The sequence below is a fragment of the Schistocerca americana genome, chromosome 8 (assembly GCF_021461395.2).
Source record: "Schistocerca americana isolate TAMUIC-IGC-003095 chromosome 8, iqSchAmer2.1, whole genome shotgun sequence".
Taxonomy (NCBI): Eukaryota; Metazoa; Arthropoda; class Insecta; order Orthoptera; family Acrididae; genus Schistocerca; species Schistocerca americana.
Genome location: NC_060126.1, coordinates 440,070,844 through 440,090,797, shown reverse-complemented (window position 1 = coordinate 440,090,797; position 19,954 = coordinate 440,070,844).

Sequence of the window (19,954 nt, the reverse complement as noted above, 5' to 3'; positions counted from 1 at the left end):
TAAACCTAACTAACCTAAGGACATCACACACATCCATGCCCGAGGCAGGAGTCGAACCTGCGACCGTAGCGGTCACGCGGTTCCAGACTGAAGCGCCTTTAACCGCACGGCCACACCGACCGGCTTTGGTACGTAAATGGTAAGCATGTTTCAATGGTATATATAAAGCACATCAGTTAATGTTATTAACATGAATAGGGATGTCACCTTTTCGATTCAAGGATCTGAAATTACATCTTGATATGAAAAAATTCAGGGTATCAAACGAGTGATGAAATAAAGGCAGAAAACATTCACGAAAATAATTTACTTATTTTTCCACAATATTGGGTTGACACAGAAACTTAATAATCTGAAATGGGTTGAAAAAGTCAGACTGACTAAGAAACGTTTGCTGGATATAAAAAAAGACAAAAATGCCACATACTCTACGAAGTGTAGAAACGGGGAATGAACTTTAAAAAAAGGCTTATTCAATTCTGATGCCATCTACGACATTTTATTTGCTTATTGAACTTCACATCTGTTAGATTTCTTTCATGAATTGTATTTTTCACTGTCCTCTGGCATAACTGAAATTAAACGCAACGTTTTTGGAAAGTTGGATTTATTTGGCGTGGTCAGGTAAAGCGTAGTCCAGGGCCAATACACGAATAATGTGGCAAAGATCCGGACACCATTCCCAAACCAGCCGGCGGAAACAAATTTTAGCACCCATAACTAAATAAAATTTATTTTTCATATTGGAGACTGCAGGTATTTTATTTAATTATGTCTATTATTTGTGTGAAGCACAGAAAACTCGATGGTATAAAAAGTCTAAATACTCATAAATGCTTTCACACTGTAATTTTGTATATTTTATTATGAAACTTATTGTGTTTTATTTCTAGCAAGTCTACTCCAAGCCAAAGTTGGAGTAACCTCGGCTTGCGAAATTTCTTTGTAATTAGGAAGTGGATAATCGCCTACTACCCTGTAGAAAAATTATCTGACTCCTTTAATGTAATTTGGAAGAGATGCAGATCCCGTTTTGCAGATGAAATTGATTCGCTCACTGTCTGTGAAGCCGACTAAAAATTTCTGCCACGAAAGCTTCAATTATTACAATGGCGAAGGTCACTTTCACTAATTATTTGAAATGAAATATGATTCCAAATATTTAAATAATGCACTCGACTGAATTTGAATACACTTACGTGTATCAGTAATGAAGAATGAATTATTTCACCTTGTTTTATCACATTTATACTTTTACAAAAGAAACAGTTTATGCCTGTTATGATGTGTTCACGTATTCTGCCTCATGTCTCTGGTTAAAGTATAATTATTTGCTCCGTTACTTTACTATCTCCGAGATTTCGCCCCTTTGTTACTCATGAAATAAAACGTGAATAAAATACATAAAATAACTTAAATCTAGAAGAGAGGCGCCACACACCCTAGCACTGAACCAATGTAATACTCGTTTCTCCAGTGTGTCAGATTACTGTGCAGCACTGTGTTGCACTCATGGTCCTTCAGAAAGTAGCAGTTCTGGAGACCATATTTTTCCTCCTCCTTGAAACTTCACACTCTTTTATCTTCTCTTCTATCACGGAAAATGGTGTCCTCCTTTTTTCGACTGATGTGGTTGGGATTCAGTATAGATTTGTACACGCCTACAACATAGCACGGCAGTGTTTATCCGAGCGTGCAATAACTCTGGTGTATAAAACTGAATGCAGAATCTGCAAGTCACCATAGATTTCCTTTTTAGATCAACTGGTGCCGCTGCTAGGAGTCCCCATAATTTTGCGTGAGAAAACTATGGAAACCCATGATATAGTGATTGCTAAAGCTGCGGAGCTTCTAGTCGCTGCTGGTTAGTGTAGTCCAAGACGATGATTGTCAGCAATCAAGAGCCTTCGACAACGGTTGGAAAGGCTTTACCCAGATTCCAGGAGAGGGCAAATGCCCATTTTCGTCCTCTTGACAACCACCTCCCCCCCAATCTCAATTACGGATGCCCATATATGTAACTGCCCGTATCCTACCACGTTTTGCTGTAGCTCTGTTTGGTTAAATGGAAAAGAAAGAAAAGGGGAAGTACAGTTTCTAACATGTCCTAATCTCTTTATAGCCCCTATCTCTGTCCATCTGTGGTTTCCCGACACGGTGTCATAGAATGTAATTCGACGAAATATATATGAGACTGTATGAAATTAGCAGAACATGCCACATGGAGGTATGAACAAACTTGTAACCAAAATTGATGAATTTTGTAAAACTTACTGATATAGCGATTCACAGACGATATGCGTCGCATACACATGTTATGGTAATTATATTAATGAGAATTATTATCCATGATTTTACTATATAGGTACGAGAGAATATACGCTCGCCTTCTCTTGTTCGTCGTCTCTCATCTTCTCTTCTTCCGTTGTTCTCGTAGTTGTGATAACACCTAACGCAGCTGTATCAGGTCTGTAGCCGTATATGTGATGAATTAACTGTTAAAATAGATAATTGCTTAAAACTGGCTATTTCAAACCTTTATTCCGTAGCTCTTTGTGCCCTGTGTCAGATATCTGCATTATTTCAGCATTCATAGCAGCCCTACGGCAAAATTAACAGCGCCTGATCACCAGATCGCCGCCATTAAGTGACAAAACTGAATTAAAAATTTTCCTTTCCGGCAGCGCTCATATTAGCGCAACAAATACTAATACTTTTTTTCACAGGACTAGGAGGACGTGGCACAGCCAATATTTTATGGTTTTTCAATTAGGTGGAGTTTAAATAATTTTTTTGTGTTGCTGGCCAGGCTACGTGTAGCGAAGAGCCATTAAAATTACTTTCTCAGCTAAGTGGTATGAGAGCAACTAAATGAGAACTGAAGTTGATCCAAACTCTTTGCTGTTTAATTTTTGGTGACAGATTTCACACTGAACTTTGTGTTATTGTGTCTATCTACGTTATGACTAACCATAGATGTGTGTCATCCCATGATTCTACAGTCATGCTGTTATGCTAGCTGAGGTGGAAACTATTATTAATAGGAATGATTTATTACGAGACTCGGTGAAATAATCCTATAGCCAACGAAGATACTTCAGCCGAAATTTTTATTAATGAACTTCGAAACCGGCAAAGCTAAAAAGGTAAATAATAAATCAGTAATCATTAAAACATTTTGTTATCAACAACAACATTTTTAGAGACATTATACATGTGCTCCTTCCCATCTCTTCGAACAGCCCCCTCCCCCTCCTCTCTTTGTCCATCTCCTTTCCGCTGTCTACGTCCTCCCCTCCGTCTGTCCACTACTTCTCCCCCCCCCCCCCCCCCGCTCTGACCTTGATCCTTATTTGCCGCTGTCGCAAATTCACACTATGTAGTGGTATTCTAATAGTAAGCCGATACGCCAGGAATGCAACTTTTCTGTTCTCTGTGAAAACTGCCTGTGAGGAAGAAAACAGAACAGTAAATTTTTGCGTGAACAGTCTACTTTTAAAAGTATATGTAATGACAAAGTATGTATGTGAGAGAAACATTTGTCTAATGGTTTAAATGCTCTGCTATCGTAATTACAACTGGCTGAGAAAAAGCGAACGAAACCTCATATTTTTTGTAGCAGAGCATTTTCTTTCTCGCAGTCAGTTTAAAAAAATTCCTTTTAATTGAAGTTTAGGTAAATATAAAGTTGACGACCATTTGTACGTTTATTTTAGTACCTTTTCAAATTCGGAGCATATGCTGTTTTGAGTACTGGTGCTATACATACACATTATTATTGTGTTGCATGGCCTACCGCTTGAACGTTTAATAGGAGTATCGTTCCAAATTTCAAACAGATCGGACAAGTACTTTTTGGGCCTTGGTAATATGATCAATGTCCCTCGGAATATTCAATAGAGAATCGCGTAAGTTTCAAGTATATCTATCATGCACTTTCCGAGGTATTTGGTAACAACCTTTCTCTTTTACATATTAAATATTTATTTGTTATATATATCCAAAAACAGGCATTTGCCGCATGCAGTTTTGTGTCAAATTTTCAAAAGCAATCGGTGGAGAACTTCTGGGGTTTAAGATCTTGAACAAACGATCATGATATCTGCTAACAAAGTACCTCATATACAGGGTGAGTCAGGAGGAATGGTACGAGTTTTGAAGGGGGATAGCATTACTGATTCTCAACAGAAAACTTGATGTGGTCATATGCCCTGTTGCAACTGGTTTCCGAGGTAGTACACTTTCAATGTTCATTTGTAATTATTTTCTGTATTATTCATTGTCATTGTATACAACGTGCCACAGTAATATAGAGGAAGTTGAGAAGAACATTTTGATACTGAACGCGTGTGGTCTATCATGTCGGAAAAGTACCTACCTCGAAATGGCCTACAAGAAGTACCTAAACTACAGCGCACGGGCGTCACGCGAGATTTTCAATATTGCTGCGATCTCTCCGCGCAAACTGTTAGTCCTAGACAAAAAAATAAATAGTACATTCTTTGTAGTAAATTTAATTTAGTGTAATTGTGTACTGAGACACGTTTTCGTTGGAGTGTGCGGTTTTCCATTTATTAAAGAAAAACGTACAAAGGTGATAGTAAACGTGTCCCATCTCGGAAACCATTCGCAATAGGTCAAAGCATGTACATTTCCTCCTGACACATCCTGTATATCGCTCCAGTAGGTACTAAGCAAATGTCCTGATTTCCCACTCGTGAGCATAATTACGATCTTTCCAGTTCAGTCCACGTGCTGTGGCAGATGTACACCGACATAAGTTTGTATCCCGCATGAATTCGCTTGCTAAGCACTGTGCACTATTATGCGATACACGTGGGTATTTGAATGGAACATGTGTCAAAATTCAAAATCAGTCGGTGAAGAACTTTCGGAGTTTTACGATTTTCTACAAAAGAACATTTAAATTTTTATTTATATAGATAAGCTTAAAGCTTTAGAGAAAAACAACGCGATTCCCATCAAACCTGTTTTGCGAATAATAAGTTTTTGTGAACATTTTCAACGACCAACATACAGTGATTAGCCATAATATTGTAACCACCTACCTACTATAAACATAAACCCGTTCAGGCGATAGCAGCGTTATCTGGCGAGGACTGACTGCTGATCAGACACACGCACTGTGCATGTAGTACCAGTAAGCGTGCTGTCCATGTGTAGAAGCGAGAAGACGCGCGATCCATCTGAATGTAACGGAGGGCAGACTGTGATGGCATGGAAGCTCGGCATGAGCATTTCGTAAACTGCACGACTTTTAGGGTGTTTCAGAGGTGCTGCGGTGAGTGGAACGCTTGACGAAACCAAGGTGAAAGCACGTCCAGACGTCGTGGGGTTGGGCGGCCACCCCTCACTTCAGATGTCTGACGTCGTAGGCTGGCCGGCCGGGCAAAACAGGACAGGAAGCAAACTGTTGTGTGAGTAACATCAGACATTAACGCTAGGCAGAGTACAATCGTGTCAGAAAACACAGTGCACTGACGCTGATAATGATTGGCTTCTGCAGCTGACGACCCTCGCATGTGCCAATGCTAACACCACGACATCGGCAACTGCTGCTGACATGGAAACGTGACCGTCAGCACTGCTCATTGGCGCAGTGTCTGAGCGCAGCATGGTCTGATGAATCCCGATACCTTATTCGTCAGGCCGACGGGTGGTCGCGAGTCTGTCGTCTTCCAGGGAACAGCTCCTTGACGCTTGTACTGCGGGACGGAGACAAGCTGGCGGCGGCTCCATTATCCTGTGAGGATCATGCGCGTGGGCATCTATGTGTCCAGTGGAGCTCGTGCAAGGAACCATGACGGCCAAGGAGTATCGTACACTGGTTGTAAACTACTTACACCCCTTACTTACTCCAAAATCTTTCCGATGCAAGGAACCTGCGTGGCTTCTACGCTGGTATTAAAGAGCTGTATGGACCTATCCGCTCCTCATCAGGAACACTGAAAGCTGCTGACAACTCTACCATTCTTACTGAAAGTCAGGACATCTTAAATCGTTGGAAAGAGCACTTCAGCTCACTGTTAAACCGCCCTTCTACTGCCGTTGGAGATTTTCTCAAAAATGTCCCACAGTACCCTCCAAAACCCTGGATGGCTGATCCTCCAACTTTTCAAGAATTTTGCAAGGCACTCAAGAGTGTGAAACCTGGGAAGGCTCCTGGACCTGACAGCATCCCGATGGAGCTTATTGAGGGTGGCGGCTTGCCTCTAAAAACTAGACTCTTCCCACTCATTCTATTAATGTGGGAAACCCGCAAGGTACCAGCTGACTTGAAGAACTCCACAATTGTCACCATCTTCAAGAAGGGCGACAGAAGCGTCTGTGGTAACTACGGGGAATATCTCTACTCTCTGTCACTGGAAAATTTTTTGCAAGAATCCTTTTAAATCGCCTCCAGACACTTTCAGAGACTATACTACCTGAGTCTCAACACGGGTTTCGACCTTCAAGAGGGACAATTGACATGATTTTCTGTGCACGACAACTACAGGAGAAGTGCAGAGAACAGCAAAAGCCTTTACTACTTGTTTTCTACGATCTAGAAAAGGCCTTTGATACAGTTCCCAGAGAAGCCATGTGGCTTCGGCTGCCCTGAACATTTTGTTGACCTGACTGAAGCTCTCCACGATGATATGACTGGACAGGTCCTCTGCCAGAATGAAACGACTGGTGAATTCCCAATAACAAGTGGGCTTAAACAAGGATGCGTTCTTGCACCAACATTATTTGCATTGTATCTGGCAGCTATGCTTTACGAGACAACCGTAAACAATGCAGGAATAGAACTAAAGTACAGGTTTGATGGAGGATTAGTCAACCAGTCCCGACTCCATTCAAAAAGGTTCACCAGTACCACTCGTGTGACAGAGCTGCAGCATGCTGATGACAATGCTTCTCCAGCCCATTCACCTGCAGATTTGCAGCTGTCAGTTGATTCCTTCAGCAGGGCGTACGAACGATTTGGTCTCTCCATCAATATTCCAAAGACAAAGGTGATGGCGCAACCAACTCCTGGCTCCTCCGTTCCTGACTTCAGCATATCCATTTATGATACACCCTTGGAACAAGTGGACCATTTCCTCTACCTGGGAAGCATACTGTCATCTAACTGCTCATCTGGAAAAGATGTGGAGAATAGATTACGTGCTGCCCATGTAGCATTTGGACGTCTTACAAAGCGTGTCTTCCTGAATAAAGACCTAACACTGTACACCAAACTGATGGTGTACAAAGCTGTAGTCATTTCCACCCTGCTATATGGTTGCGAAACCTGGACGTTATATCGCTGTGATCTGAAGAAACTAGAACGCTTCAACCAACAGAAGCTATGATATATCATGAACCTGAAATGGGATGACTTCATATCCAACACGGCTGTTCTTGAGAAAGCAAAAATGCATAGCATGGAAGCTCTTATCATTGGGCATCAACTCAGATCGGTCGGACATGTCCAGCGAATGAAAAATGACACACGCCAAATGCTGTACAGCGAAGTGAGCACAGGTAAAAGGCCACGATGTGCCCCTCTCAAACGTTATAAGGATCAGTACAAGAACAATCTGAAAACCTCGAACATCGATCCGAGTAACCGGTCCACAATAGCAGAAGACCGAAGTTGCTGGCGCTCAGTTACCTCAAATGCTCTTCAAAACTTTGAGCTGGAACGTCGAAGAATGGAGAATGACAAACGCCGGAGACGTAAGCTCCTCCAGGCTCAGCCACGTCCTCCACCTTCCATCAGCTGTAATGTCTGTGGCCGCCTGTTCCACGCTAGGATTGGATTGCTAAGCCATCAACGACACTTCCACACCTGAACCGTGACAAAGGATATCTCAGTAGAGAAATGAAAACTCGGATACGAGTATCAGCCGACGACGACACCCCTTCACCACAACCACGTTTCCCCTGCGGCAGTGGCATATTTCAACAAGATAATGCGCCGTGTCACAAGGCCTGAAGCGTGATAGAGTGGTTCGGGGAACACAGTGGAAAACTCCAGTCGATTTGCTGATCCCCCAACTCGCCAGATATGAATTCGATCGAACACATCTGGGATGTGATTGAAAGTAAAGTCAGAATTCATCGCCCCCTCCCTCGAATTTAAGGGAATTGGGTAAGTTTGGTGTGCAGATGCGGTGCCAGTTCCATCCAGCGACCCACCAAGGCCTCATTGCTTCCATTACACAACCCGTCAGCTCTGTTATCCGTACCAAATATGGACATACAGTCTATTAGGCAGGTGGCCATAATGTTCTGGCTGACGCGTAAGCTACATATCGTTTGCGACGATAACCGTATTAGCGCCGTTGGCGTTGTGTGTGTTTTCCTTGACGCATAAGCGATGGTGGTTGGCGCACGAAATGTCTGTTGCGGTTCACCGACAACCAATGAGTGTGGCGACCGCCCCCCGGTAGCTGAGTGGTCATCGCGACAGCATGTCAATTCTAAGGGCCACGGTTCGATACCCGCATGGCTCGGAGGTCTTCTTCTCTCAGGGAATGGTTGTTGTGTTGTTCAAATCATCATCATTTCATACCCATCGACGCGCAAGTCGCTGAAGTGGCGTCAAATCGAAAGACTTGCACCCGGCGGACGGTCTACCCGACGGGAGGCCCTAGTCACACGACATTTACATTTTTAGTGAGTGGGGCTAACTCCCTCTTTGGAGCGCTGAATGGTATGCGAGGCCAAAAGAGCTGATCTTTGTGGTAAAAGTGTGTGTACGCATTTCTGTCGCATAATAGTGTATAGTTCCTAGTAAGCGAAATCATGCGGGATACAAACTTACGTCCGTGTACACCTGCCACAGCATGTGGACTGAACTGGGAAGATCGTAATTATGCTCACGAGTAGGAGATCAAGAGATCTGTGTAGTTTGATTGTGAAAATTACTCAGTTTCATGTATAAAAGCTACGTATGAACAGTGAGAAAGAGCAGTTGTAAAATGAAGTTGAAGTTCACTAAAACAGTGCTGCCTTGACCGATGTTATGGTAGCCACTAATTTCTTTTGTGTTGAAATTTATATTACTAGAATTTCAGTATAGTGGCATTCCTCTGAGGGAGGACCAACCTGTGTTGAAATTTGCTGGTAGATAGTACAGGCTACGGTCGTCATGCGAATAATCTCTTTCGTAGCCTACCGACTTCATTCCAGCCAGGCCGCGTACTTGGCGTTCGTGGCAGATTTCGGGTATTAGTGCCGAGAGCATTTAGTAGCAAAAAAACAATAACATGGCTGGGACGTCGCAAAGCGCTGCAAATGTCAAGGACCAGTAGGTTGAATTGACAGCGACACCATTCGAAGCAGGAACAGCGGCGTCACATGCAAAGAACCTGAAGTCAGGGAAGTGATACTGGAACATCGTCAACACCACAAGATCAACAACGAATGGAGGAGACATAATAAAAGACTATCGGAATGGTTCGACAATGGCACAAGGGGTGTAATCAGGATAGGTGAAGTCAGGACAGGGGAACATCGACAGTCGTATCCTCCACACAGGCGTGAGGAGCAGGCGTAGAGAGAGACTATCGGAGCAGGAACAAGTATTGTACAGTGAAGGTAAAGGTACAGGTAGCCTGCATATGACTTTGAGTAAAGAAGAGTGGATAAATACGTTGAGAAGCTGAAAAAATCAGTCCCTTAACACAAAGATGAAAGTGGGTAAGGCTTTTACTACGACTTTATAGGAAGATCCTGTGATATAAGGCGGAGTGCAGATGACTCCACAAGTTTACAGGGAGCAGCAGGTTTCAGCAAGGACCATATTGCCAGATAGTTTAATAAAATAGGTGAGCTGATGAACAATTTCAAGCTTATAACAATTGCAATCCAACTGAAACTTTTGAATTTTTACAAATTACAATTTCGTGTCAGATACGAACTGCCAAACATTTAAACGAATAAAATTCAGAAGATGGAGAGAATATAAAAAAAAATCTGCGAACTTCTGCTCTACGCTATTAAGTAATGCATCACAGTATTGTGTAGTGTAAAAACTGTTCCAGTATTACCGTAAGGAAATATAATTTCGAAAACGCTTACATGTACGATAATACCAGACATTCTGCAACATTCGATGGGAAACACAGGGGTGGGGCTGGGGGAGAGGGGGGGTGGTCTGAGTCACGCAAAATCAGAAACAGGTGCGCCAATACACAGCCTGTGTGCGAGGAACAACGGCAAGTCTGAGCTTAATGAAGATCACTGCTCGTACATTAAGCGATCGGTCGATCCGCCGGTGGAAACGTTTCATTCATGAGATACCTGATAAGCAGCGGAAGCGGAGAGAGCCCGCCTGCTAATTGGAACCGGGGCAGAGTTTCCGCAATCACTCCATAGAGGCCTGTTTCAACTTTCAGCGTAATTCCCTGCACCCACTCAGCTTCAGGGAAAAGCCACTCAGCTTCCCGCAAACAGACCTGCTGGAAACGCCATTGGTACCTCGCTGATGAGGGCAGCGGCCTCTCACCAATAACCTGTGAAAGCATTTCGACGTCATATTGTAAAAATATCATCTTGTCCGTGATAATCCTGCCTCGGGCATGGATGTGTATGATGTCCTTAGGTTAGTTAGGTTTAAATAGTTCTAAGTTCTAGGGAACTCATGACCTCAGACGTTAAGTCCCATAGTGCTCAGAGCCATTTTCTCTTCCGTCAGAACGCTCTGATGTATAGAAGCCTGCGGCTCTTCAAATTCTTCTCATATGATCGCTGATCGACCGCGCTGCCGGGATCTTCTTCAGGATATTCTACAGTTGCGAGTTAGCTGATCACTCTGCACACTGAGTGTTCAGATAACCGTGAACACACCAAGATCCCTAAGAAAATTCGAGAAAAGGGGTTGAAACGACGAGCACGTGGGAAGAAATTGAAGAGAATTGAATTTTGCACGTTCGATATCATGGGCGCACATGCCAAAACATCAATAAATATTGTGTTACGGGTATACAGGGCGAGACTGTTAAGACACACCATCCTAAATACATCGAGAATGAGTGAATATACTAGTTTCGCTTTTCATTATTTGATAACTCATTGACTGGGCACCCATGGGCTAGGGGTAGCGTCTTTCATTAATCAAAACGTCCTTAGTCAGGGTTAGAATCAAGCCACCGCTTATATTTTGAATAAAAATCGTGAACAATGGCAGCCGAAGACTACCGGCATAGGAAATAATCCATGTCCTGCCCACGGCCTTGTCAAAGGGGACGGAGGATAACACAGAGGTATAGGGCACCCTCTTGCCCTACGAATTGGAAAATAACGTCGAAAAACTAGCAATGGTCAACAGCATTAGGATGCAGAAGGCAATGAAAACCACAGCATCAAAGGCACATAATGTACATCCACATGACATGTGGCCCTTAGTTCAAAAAGCGTCATGATGATTTCTACATTAGCAAAAGATTCCGAACTAGTCCCCCATTCCGATCTCAAAGGGGGCGGGGGGCAGACTGCCAAAGAGGAGGTGACTATGAGAAAAAAATTGAATAACCAACATAAGAATAACGTTCTAGGAGTCGGGGCGTGTAATGTCAACAGCTTGAACGTGGTAGGAAAGTTATAAAATCTGAAAAAAGAAATGCAAAGACTCAATCTAGATATAGTAAGGGTCAGTGAAATGAAATCGAAAGAAGACAAGGATTTCTGGTCAGATGAGTGTAGGATAAAATCAACAGCACCAGGAAATGGTATAACGGGAGTATGATTCGTTATGAATAGGAAGGTAGGGCAGAAAGTGTCGTACTGTGAACAGTTCAGTGACAGTATTGTTATCAGAATCGACAGCAAACCAACACCGACAACGATAGTTCAAGAATACAGGCCGATGTCACAAACCGAAGATGAAGAAACAGAGAAAATATATAAGGATATTTAACAGATAATTCAGTACTTAAAGGGAGATTAAAATCTAATAGTCATGGGTGATTGGAATGCGTTTTCAGGAGAAGAAGTAGAAGAAACGGTCACCGAAGTAAATAGGCTTGGTACTAAGATTAAGGCAGGAGAAACACTAATTGAGTTCTGCAATAAATTTCAATTGGTAATAGCAAATACCTGTTCAAAAATCACAAAAGGGAGAAGTATACTTGGAAAAGGCCAGAAAATACAGGAAGAGCTCACTTACATTACATTCTGGTCAGGCAGAGATTCCCAAACCAGATATTGGACTGTAAGGTCTACCCAGGCGCAGAAATAGTCTAAGATCAGAATTTCATAATGATGACGAGTAGGCTACAGTTTATGAAATTATTCAGGAAGAGTCAATGCCTAAAGAAGTGGGTTACGGAAGTACTAAGGAATGAAGAGTTACGCTTGAAGTTCTCTGAAGCAATAGGTACTGCGATAATGAATGGCTCAGTAAGCAGCTCATTTGACGAGGAATGGTCATTTCTAAAAGTGGCAATCAGAGAAGGTGGAGAGAAAAGCGTAGGTACAAGGAAGGTAACTGCGAGGAATCAGTGGTTAACAGAAGAAATACTTCAGCTGGTGGACGTACAAAAATGATCAGGGAAATTCAGGGATACAAGAATACAAGTCACTTACGGATGAAATAAATAGTAAGTGCACCGAAGCTAAGGTGAAAAGGATGCACGAAATATGTGAAGAAACTGAAAATAAATGACTGTCGCACTGACTGTCTCAGCATACAGAAGAGTCAAAACAACCTTCCGTGACATTAAAAGCAATGGTGGTAAACTTAAGAGTGCAACGGAAATGCCACTGTTAAATGCAGAGGAGAGTGCGAATAGGTGAAAAGAGTACGTTGAAGGCCTCTGTCAGGGGAAGGCCTTGTCTGATGACGTGACAGAAGAAGAAACAGGAGTCTATATGGAAAATATAGGGGATTCAGTACTAAATTCAGGATTTAAAAGAGCTTTGGAAGACGTAAGATCGAATACAGAAGCAGGGATAGGTAACATTCTGTCAGAATTTCTAAGACCATTGGGGGAAGTGGCCACGAAACGACTAATCAACTTGGTGTGTAGAATGTCGGAGTCTAGCCACGTACCATCTGACTTCCGGAGCAACATCCACACAATTCCGAAGACTGCAAGAGCCGACAAGTGTGAAAATTATCACGCAATCAGCTTAAGGGCTGACAAGAATAATATGCAGAAGAATTCGACCATGTCCAGTGGAGTAAGATATTTTTGAAGTTCTGAAAAAAGTAGAAGCAAGCTATATATGGAAAGACGGGTAATATACAGTATATACAAGAACCAAGAGGGAACAATAACAGTGGGAGACCACGAAAGAAGTGCTCGAATTAAGAAGGATGTAAGACAGGGATGTTTTCTTTCGCCCCTACTTTTCAACCTGTACAGAGAAGAAGCGATGATGGAAATAAAAGAAAGGTTCAAGACTGGGGTTAAAATCAGTGGTTTAAGGATATCGATGATAAGATTCGCTAACGACGTTTCTACCCTTAGTGAAAGTGAAGAAGAATTGCAGGACCTCCTGAATGAAATGGAGAGTCTAATGAGTATAGTATATGGACCGAGAGTAAACCGAAGAAAGACGAAAGTAATTGGAAGTCGCAGGAATGAGACAGCAAGAAACTTAACACCATGATTGGTGATCACAAAGTAGATAAATAATGCCATGTGGCTAGGGCCTCCCGTCTAGTAAACCGTTCACCCGGTGCAAGTCTTGCGAGTGGACGCCACTTCGGCGACTTGCATATCGATGGGGACGAAATGATGATGATAAGAACAGCACAACACTCAGTCCATAAGCGGAGAAAATTCCCACCCAGCTGGGAGTCGAACCCGGGCCGTTAAGTACGACATTCCGTCGCGCTGACCACTCAGCTACCACGGGCGGACGCAAAGGAGATGAATTTGAGGAACTCTGCTACCTAGTCAACAACATAACCCATGATGGACGGAACAAGCAGGACGTAAAAAACAGACTAGTACTGGCAGAAAGGGAGTTCCTGACCAAGAAAAGTCTAGTACTGTCAAACAGAGGCCTTAAATTGAGAATGTACGTTTGGAACACAGAATTGTGTGCTACTGACACGTGGACTGTGCAGAAACTGCAAAAGAAGAGAATCGAAGCATTTGAGATATGGTGCTACAGAAGAATGTTGAAAATTAGATGGACTGATGAAGTAAGAAATGAGGAGGTTCTCCACAGAACCACCGAGGAAAGGAATATATGCAAAACATTGGCAAGAAGAAGGGACAGGTTGTTAGGATAACAAAATAACGCCCATGGTGGTAGAAGAACATGTAGAGGCGAAAAACTGTAAACAGAAATTGGAATACGTCCAGCAAAAAATTGAAGACACAGGTTGCAAGTGCTGCGTTAAGATGAAGAAGGGGGCACAGGAGAGGAATTCGTTGTGGGCCGCATGAAACCAATCAGAATACTTGTGACAAAGAAAGGGAAAAAGGAAAAGCGAGTAATGGCGGTTTAGTACTGTATCGGAGCTGCTATATTGTTACTATTTCATTAAGTTCCTCCCGTGGTACGTAGTAATCACTTTCCAGTGTCACGGAAAAACTACATAGTTCCATTAAACGAAGGTCCCAAGCCCGGGCCCATCTAAAAACAAGAGGATGGGGAAGTGTGGAGGGGGAGGAGTAACAACCTCGTAAAAAAAACAGGGTCCGTCCGGCTCCAGATGGTAGCACCCTGTCATAGGGCCCCTGCCTAGGGTTACTAGGTGAAACCCAGCCAACGGTCTCAATGGCGGAAGAGGAACAATTTCCCAACGGCAGAGAGAGCGGAAGAGCTAACTCCAGGGCTTACTACCTTGGTTTTAATTTCGGATTCGGGGCAACCCGATCCCCCAATTTATTATCCAACAATTACTGCAAAGCATGATGGGAACGTCGTCAAAGATAGACACTACTCCAAGAGGTAGACCGAATGGCAAATCCTCCGTTGTTCGTAGAAACAATGCAAAGGGGTCAAAGGATTTTGGAGGACCCCAACCAACATGTATGCAGCCCTCAACACTGAAATTTAAAAAAGCAACTATGTTTGCAACCCTAAATGTAAACTCTCTAATTAAAGTAGGAAAATTGAAATTATTGATTGAAAAGCTGAACCAGAAAGAAATTTTAATATGTGCATTAAAAGAAACAAGGTTTTTAGATGAAACTGCTTTAGATTTTGAAAACTATCGTTTATTTAAAGGAAAACCAGGTAAAATCTTAATGAAACAAATGCCATACCTGGGAACAGCATTTCTGGTACATCACTCAATTTTAGATTCAGTTACTAACTTCTACTCGAGTTCTGAGAGACTATCCATTCTTGAGATTAAATGTAAAAACAAAGGATACTCTATAATCAACTGCCATGCACCCATAAACCAGGACAACAAAAATAACCCGGAGAAAGTTGAAGAATTTTGGGAGATACTTGAAATGGAACTGGATAGATGCTCAAAGAAGAACATAAAAATGTTAGTAGGCGATTTTAACGCACAAATAGGAAGGGAGAAAAAATACCATGGAACAGTAGGCCTCTTCCCAGGTCACAAAAGAACTTCAAAAAATGGAGAAAGGCTTATAGAGGTATGTAGGCATTTCAACTTGAAAATAATGACAACACATTTCAAAAAGCTGAGCCGAAAAACTAAAACATGGAGATCACCAAATCCACTTCTCGGAGAATTCCAAATTGACCATGTGGCTATCTCACTTCATTGTCAAGAAGAAATTCAAAACACTAAAGTGCTGAAAAGCCTTGATGTTGATTCAGACCACTATTTGACTACGATTAAATTCAGACCACTCCCATTTCGAAAAGAGAAGAAAACCTTTTACAAAATTCCAAAATATAACACAGAAACGTTAAAAAATGAAGAAATTAAACAACGGTTTCAAAGAGCATTGCACAAAGATAGCGATGGCATATCCACAATAAATAAGGAAGCGGGATGGGAGGAGATCAAAAACGAAATAGTTGAAATAGCAAAAGAAAATTGTCTCGTGAAAAGAGTAAGAAGACATCCATGGTGGGACAATGAATGTGATGAGAACCTGGAGAAGAGACAGAAATTGTGGCAGAAATGGAACTCCACAAAAGATCCTCAAGATCTTGACAATTTTAAAATCCAGAGAAGAGAAACAGCTAAGCTTTTCCGTAATAAAAAAAGAAGACAATTTCAGGATAACCTAGAACAGATTGAGGAAGACTTTAAAAGAAATAATTCTAGAGATTTCTACAAAACTTTTAGAAAACAGCTAACCAAATACCAATCCCCAAATTTATGTTTTAAAGATGAAGAGAACAAGCTAGGTTTGACAAACAAGACTAATTGTGAAATATTAGCAAAATATTTCGAGAATTTACTAAATTGTGAACCACCCAAAGATAAAATGAGTTTTGAAAACCACCGAAATACTAATACCGAGTCAAAACCTCCAGACGCTGAAGAAATAAAACACATAATACACAGTCTAAAAAACAATAAAGCCCCAGGTGAAGACTCCATAGTACCAGAAATCCTAAAAATAATGGATACCAACCTCATGGATACCAACCTCCCACAAGTTTTGGAACATATGTTTAAGAAGATCTGGGACGAAGAAAGAATTCCTGAAGACTGGCAGTGTGCCCTGATACACCCACTACACAAAAAGGGGGATAAGATGAATGTTAATAATTATAGAGGGATCTCGCTACTACCAGTAGGATACAAAATTTTGTCAAGGAAATTACTTCAAATCGTGGAGCCAGTTCTGGATAAAAAAATAGGTGAATATCAAGCAGGTTTTAGACAAGGTAGATCCTGTGTTGAACAAATATTTAACCTGAAAACACTAATTCGTTACAGAATCTCAAGAGGCCAGAGATTTGCAATAGTATTTGTAGATTTCAAAAAAGCATACGACTCGGTAGATAGAGAAACATTACTGAAAGTATTGGAAGAATTTGGGGTCGATACGAAAACAATTCAAATTATCAAACAGACGCTAACAAACAGTAAGGCCAAAGTTAAATTTATGGGTGAAATTTCAAGGAAGTTCGAAATTAAAACAGGTGTTAGACAAGGTGATGGTTTATCCCCAATCCTCTTCAACTGCGTACTGGAAAAGATATTGAGAATATGGAAAGAAGAACTCAAAGGCACCAAGAATGACATCAGAATTGGAACAAAAAAAGAAAAAATAGAAGTGGACTGTTTAGCTTTTGCAGACGATCTGGCAATAATTACAGAAAACGAAGAAATAGCTCAGAACTACCTGGAGAAACTACAAGAAGTTTCGGCCAGAACTGGACTGCAGATTTCATTTGAAAAAACCGTGTATATGTCTAATCATAGAAATAACAAGAAAAATCTTATTACTAAATACGGCAATATTAAGAGAGTAGAAAAATTTAAGTATTTAGGTGAAATAATTCAAGTGAATGGTTTAGACAAGAGTGCAAACCAGGCGAGAGCAAGGAAAATGGAATTTGCTTTTCAAAAAACCAAAGACATATATAACAAAAAAAACATTTCGATTCAAGCTAAATTAAGACATTATAAAACTGTCATTAGACCAGAATGCCTGTATGCATCGGAGTGCCTAACTCTTAACAAAAAGGGGGAAATAGAAAACATGGAAAAGAAAGAAAGGAAAATTTTGAGAAAAATATTAGGACCGAGAAAGATGGGAGAAGAGTACAAGCTAAAGAGTAATAAGGAAATATACAAAACTATTGAGAAAGTGAGTGAGGCAATGCGTAAACGCAGACTAACGTTTTATGGTCACCTGTCGAGGATGGATGGAAACAGACTAACAAGAAAAGTGTTTGAACATAGTAACAGGAACGAAAAAACCAACAATAAATGGATACAGATGGTGAAAAAGGATTTGGCCTATTTTAATGTCACCCGTGAGTCAATCAGGGACAGGGAAAAGTTTAGACAAATAGTGAACGAAATTAAGTGTTTTCCAGAAGAAACGAAACTAAAGAATAATAACAGGAAATGGTCGGAAGAGCGGAGGAGGAACCACTCGAAAATGATGAGGAAATATTGGGAAGAGAGAAAAAAAGATCAAAAAGCCGGGCAAGTGAATTGTTGAACGTGGTCCAAAGATGGCCGAAATCGAAAGAAGAAGAAGAAGAAGGTTAGTGACAATTCGGCAGTTATAAATGTTAAAATAAGCAGCGTACGTCAGAAAACTCACGACTTTGTCTGCTTCAACTTATCGAAAACCATATTGCGATTTATTTATTCGTTCCGGATCCACAGGTTGTTCATAAATTATCTTTGCAATGTTAGACTGTAATAACATTAAAACTATACTAGATAATAACAACTGTGATAAGACAGCTCATAACCTTTTGTTCCCTATGCTGCATGTGGAGGCCAATGTCAGGCGTGGTGTTACCCTTCCCGACAGCAATCGGCCTGTAACGCACCAGGAAATGCAGTTGACATATGATCTATGTAAAAGTTAACCACATTCAGTGCAGACCTATATGAAAGTATATAATCGAAATTCGACTAGCGGTGCAGTGTCATATCACGAAAATACATACACTACTGGCCATTAAAATTGCTACACCAAGAAGAAATGCAGATGATAGACGGGTATTCATTGGACAAATATATTATACTAGAACTGACTTTTAATTACATTTTCACGCAATTTGGGTCCATAGATCCTGAGAAATCAGTACCCAGAACAACCACCTCTGGCCATAATAACGGCCTTGAAAACTACTGGGCATTGAGTCAAACAGAGCTTGGATGGCGCGTACAGGTACAGCCGCCCATGCAACTTCAAAACGATACCACAGTTCATCAAGAGTAGTGACTGTCGTACTGTGACGAGCCAGTTGCTCGGCCACCATTGACCAGACGTTTTCAATTGGTCAGAGATCTGGAGAATGTGCTGGCCAGGGTACCAGTCGAACATTTTCTGTATCCAGAAAGGCCCATACAGGACCTGCAACATGCGGTCGTGCATTATCCTGCTGAAATGTAGGGTTTCGCAAGGATCGAATGAAGGGTAGAGTCACGGGTCGTAACACATCTGAAATGTAACGTCCACTGTTCAAAGTGCCGTCAATGCGAACAAGAGGTGACCGAGACGTGTAACCAATGCAAACGTCATCGATCCGTTCGTGCAGATGTTTGTTGTCTTGAAAACGTCCCCATCTGTTGACTCAGGAAACGAGACGTGGCTGCACGATCCGTTACAGCCATGCGGATAAGATGCCTGTCATCTGTACTGCTAGTGATACGCGGCCGTTGGGATCCAGCACGGCGTTCCGTATTACCCTCCTAAACCCACCGATTCCACATTCTGCTAACAGTCTTGGATCTCGACCAACGCGAGCAGCAATGTCACGATACGACAAACCGCAGACTATAATCCGACCTTGATCAAAGTCGGAAACGTGCTGGTAAGCATTTCTCCTCCTTACACGAGCCTTCACATCAATATTTCACCAGGCAACGCCGGTCAGCTGCTGTTTGTGTATGAGAAATCGGCTGGAAATTTTCCTCATGTCAGCACGTTGTAGGTGTCACCACCGTCGCCCAACCTTGTGTGAAATGCTCTGAAAAACTAATCATTTGCATATCACATCATCTTCTTGCTGTCGGTTAAATTTCGCGTCTGTATCACGTCATCTTCGTGGCGTAGCAATTTTAATGACTAGTAGTGTGTTTATCACGCCCCAACAATCTGAAGACTGATATCTGGAATGTAATAACGGTATAGACTGCCTGATGCAAAGTACAACTGCTTTTCATGTTTCTGAAACAGTAGTTACATAGTTTTCAGGATAATGGATGAGATCAACTAATAGGCAACAGATCGTCGTAAGAGCAGCAGGGGCATATCGTACTGCTGCCACAGCATAGGTAAAGGGGCTTGTGGTCCCAGACGTGTCAACACAAACTGTTGCGAACCGGTTATTAGCATTGGGACTACAGGCCCCCACACCTCTAGCCCGT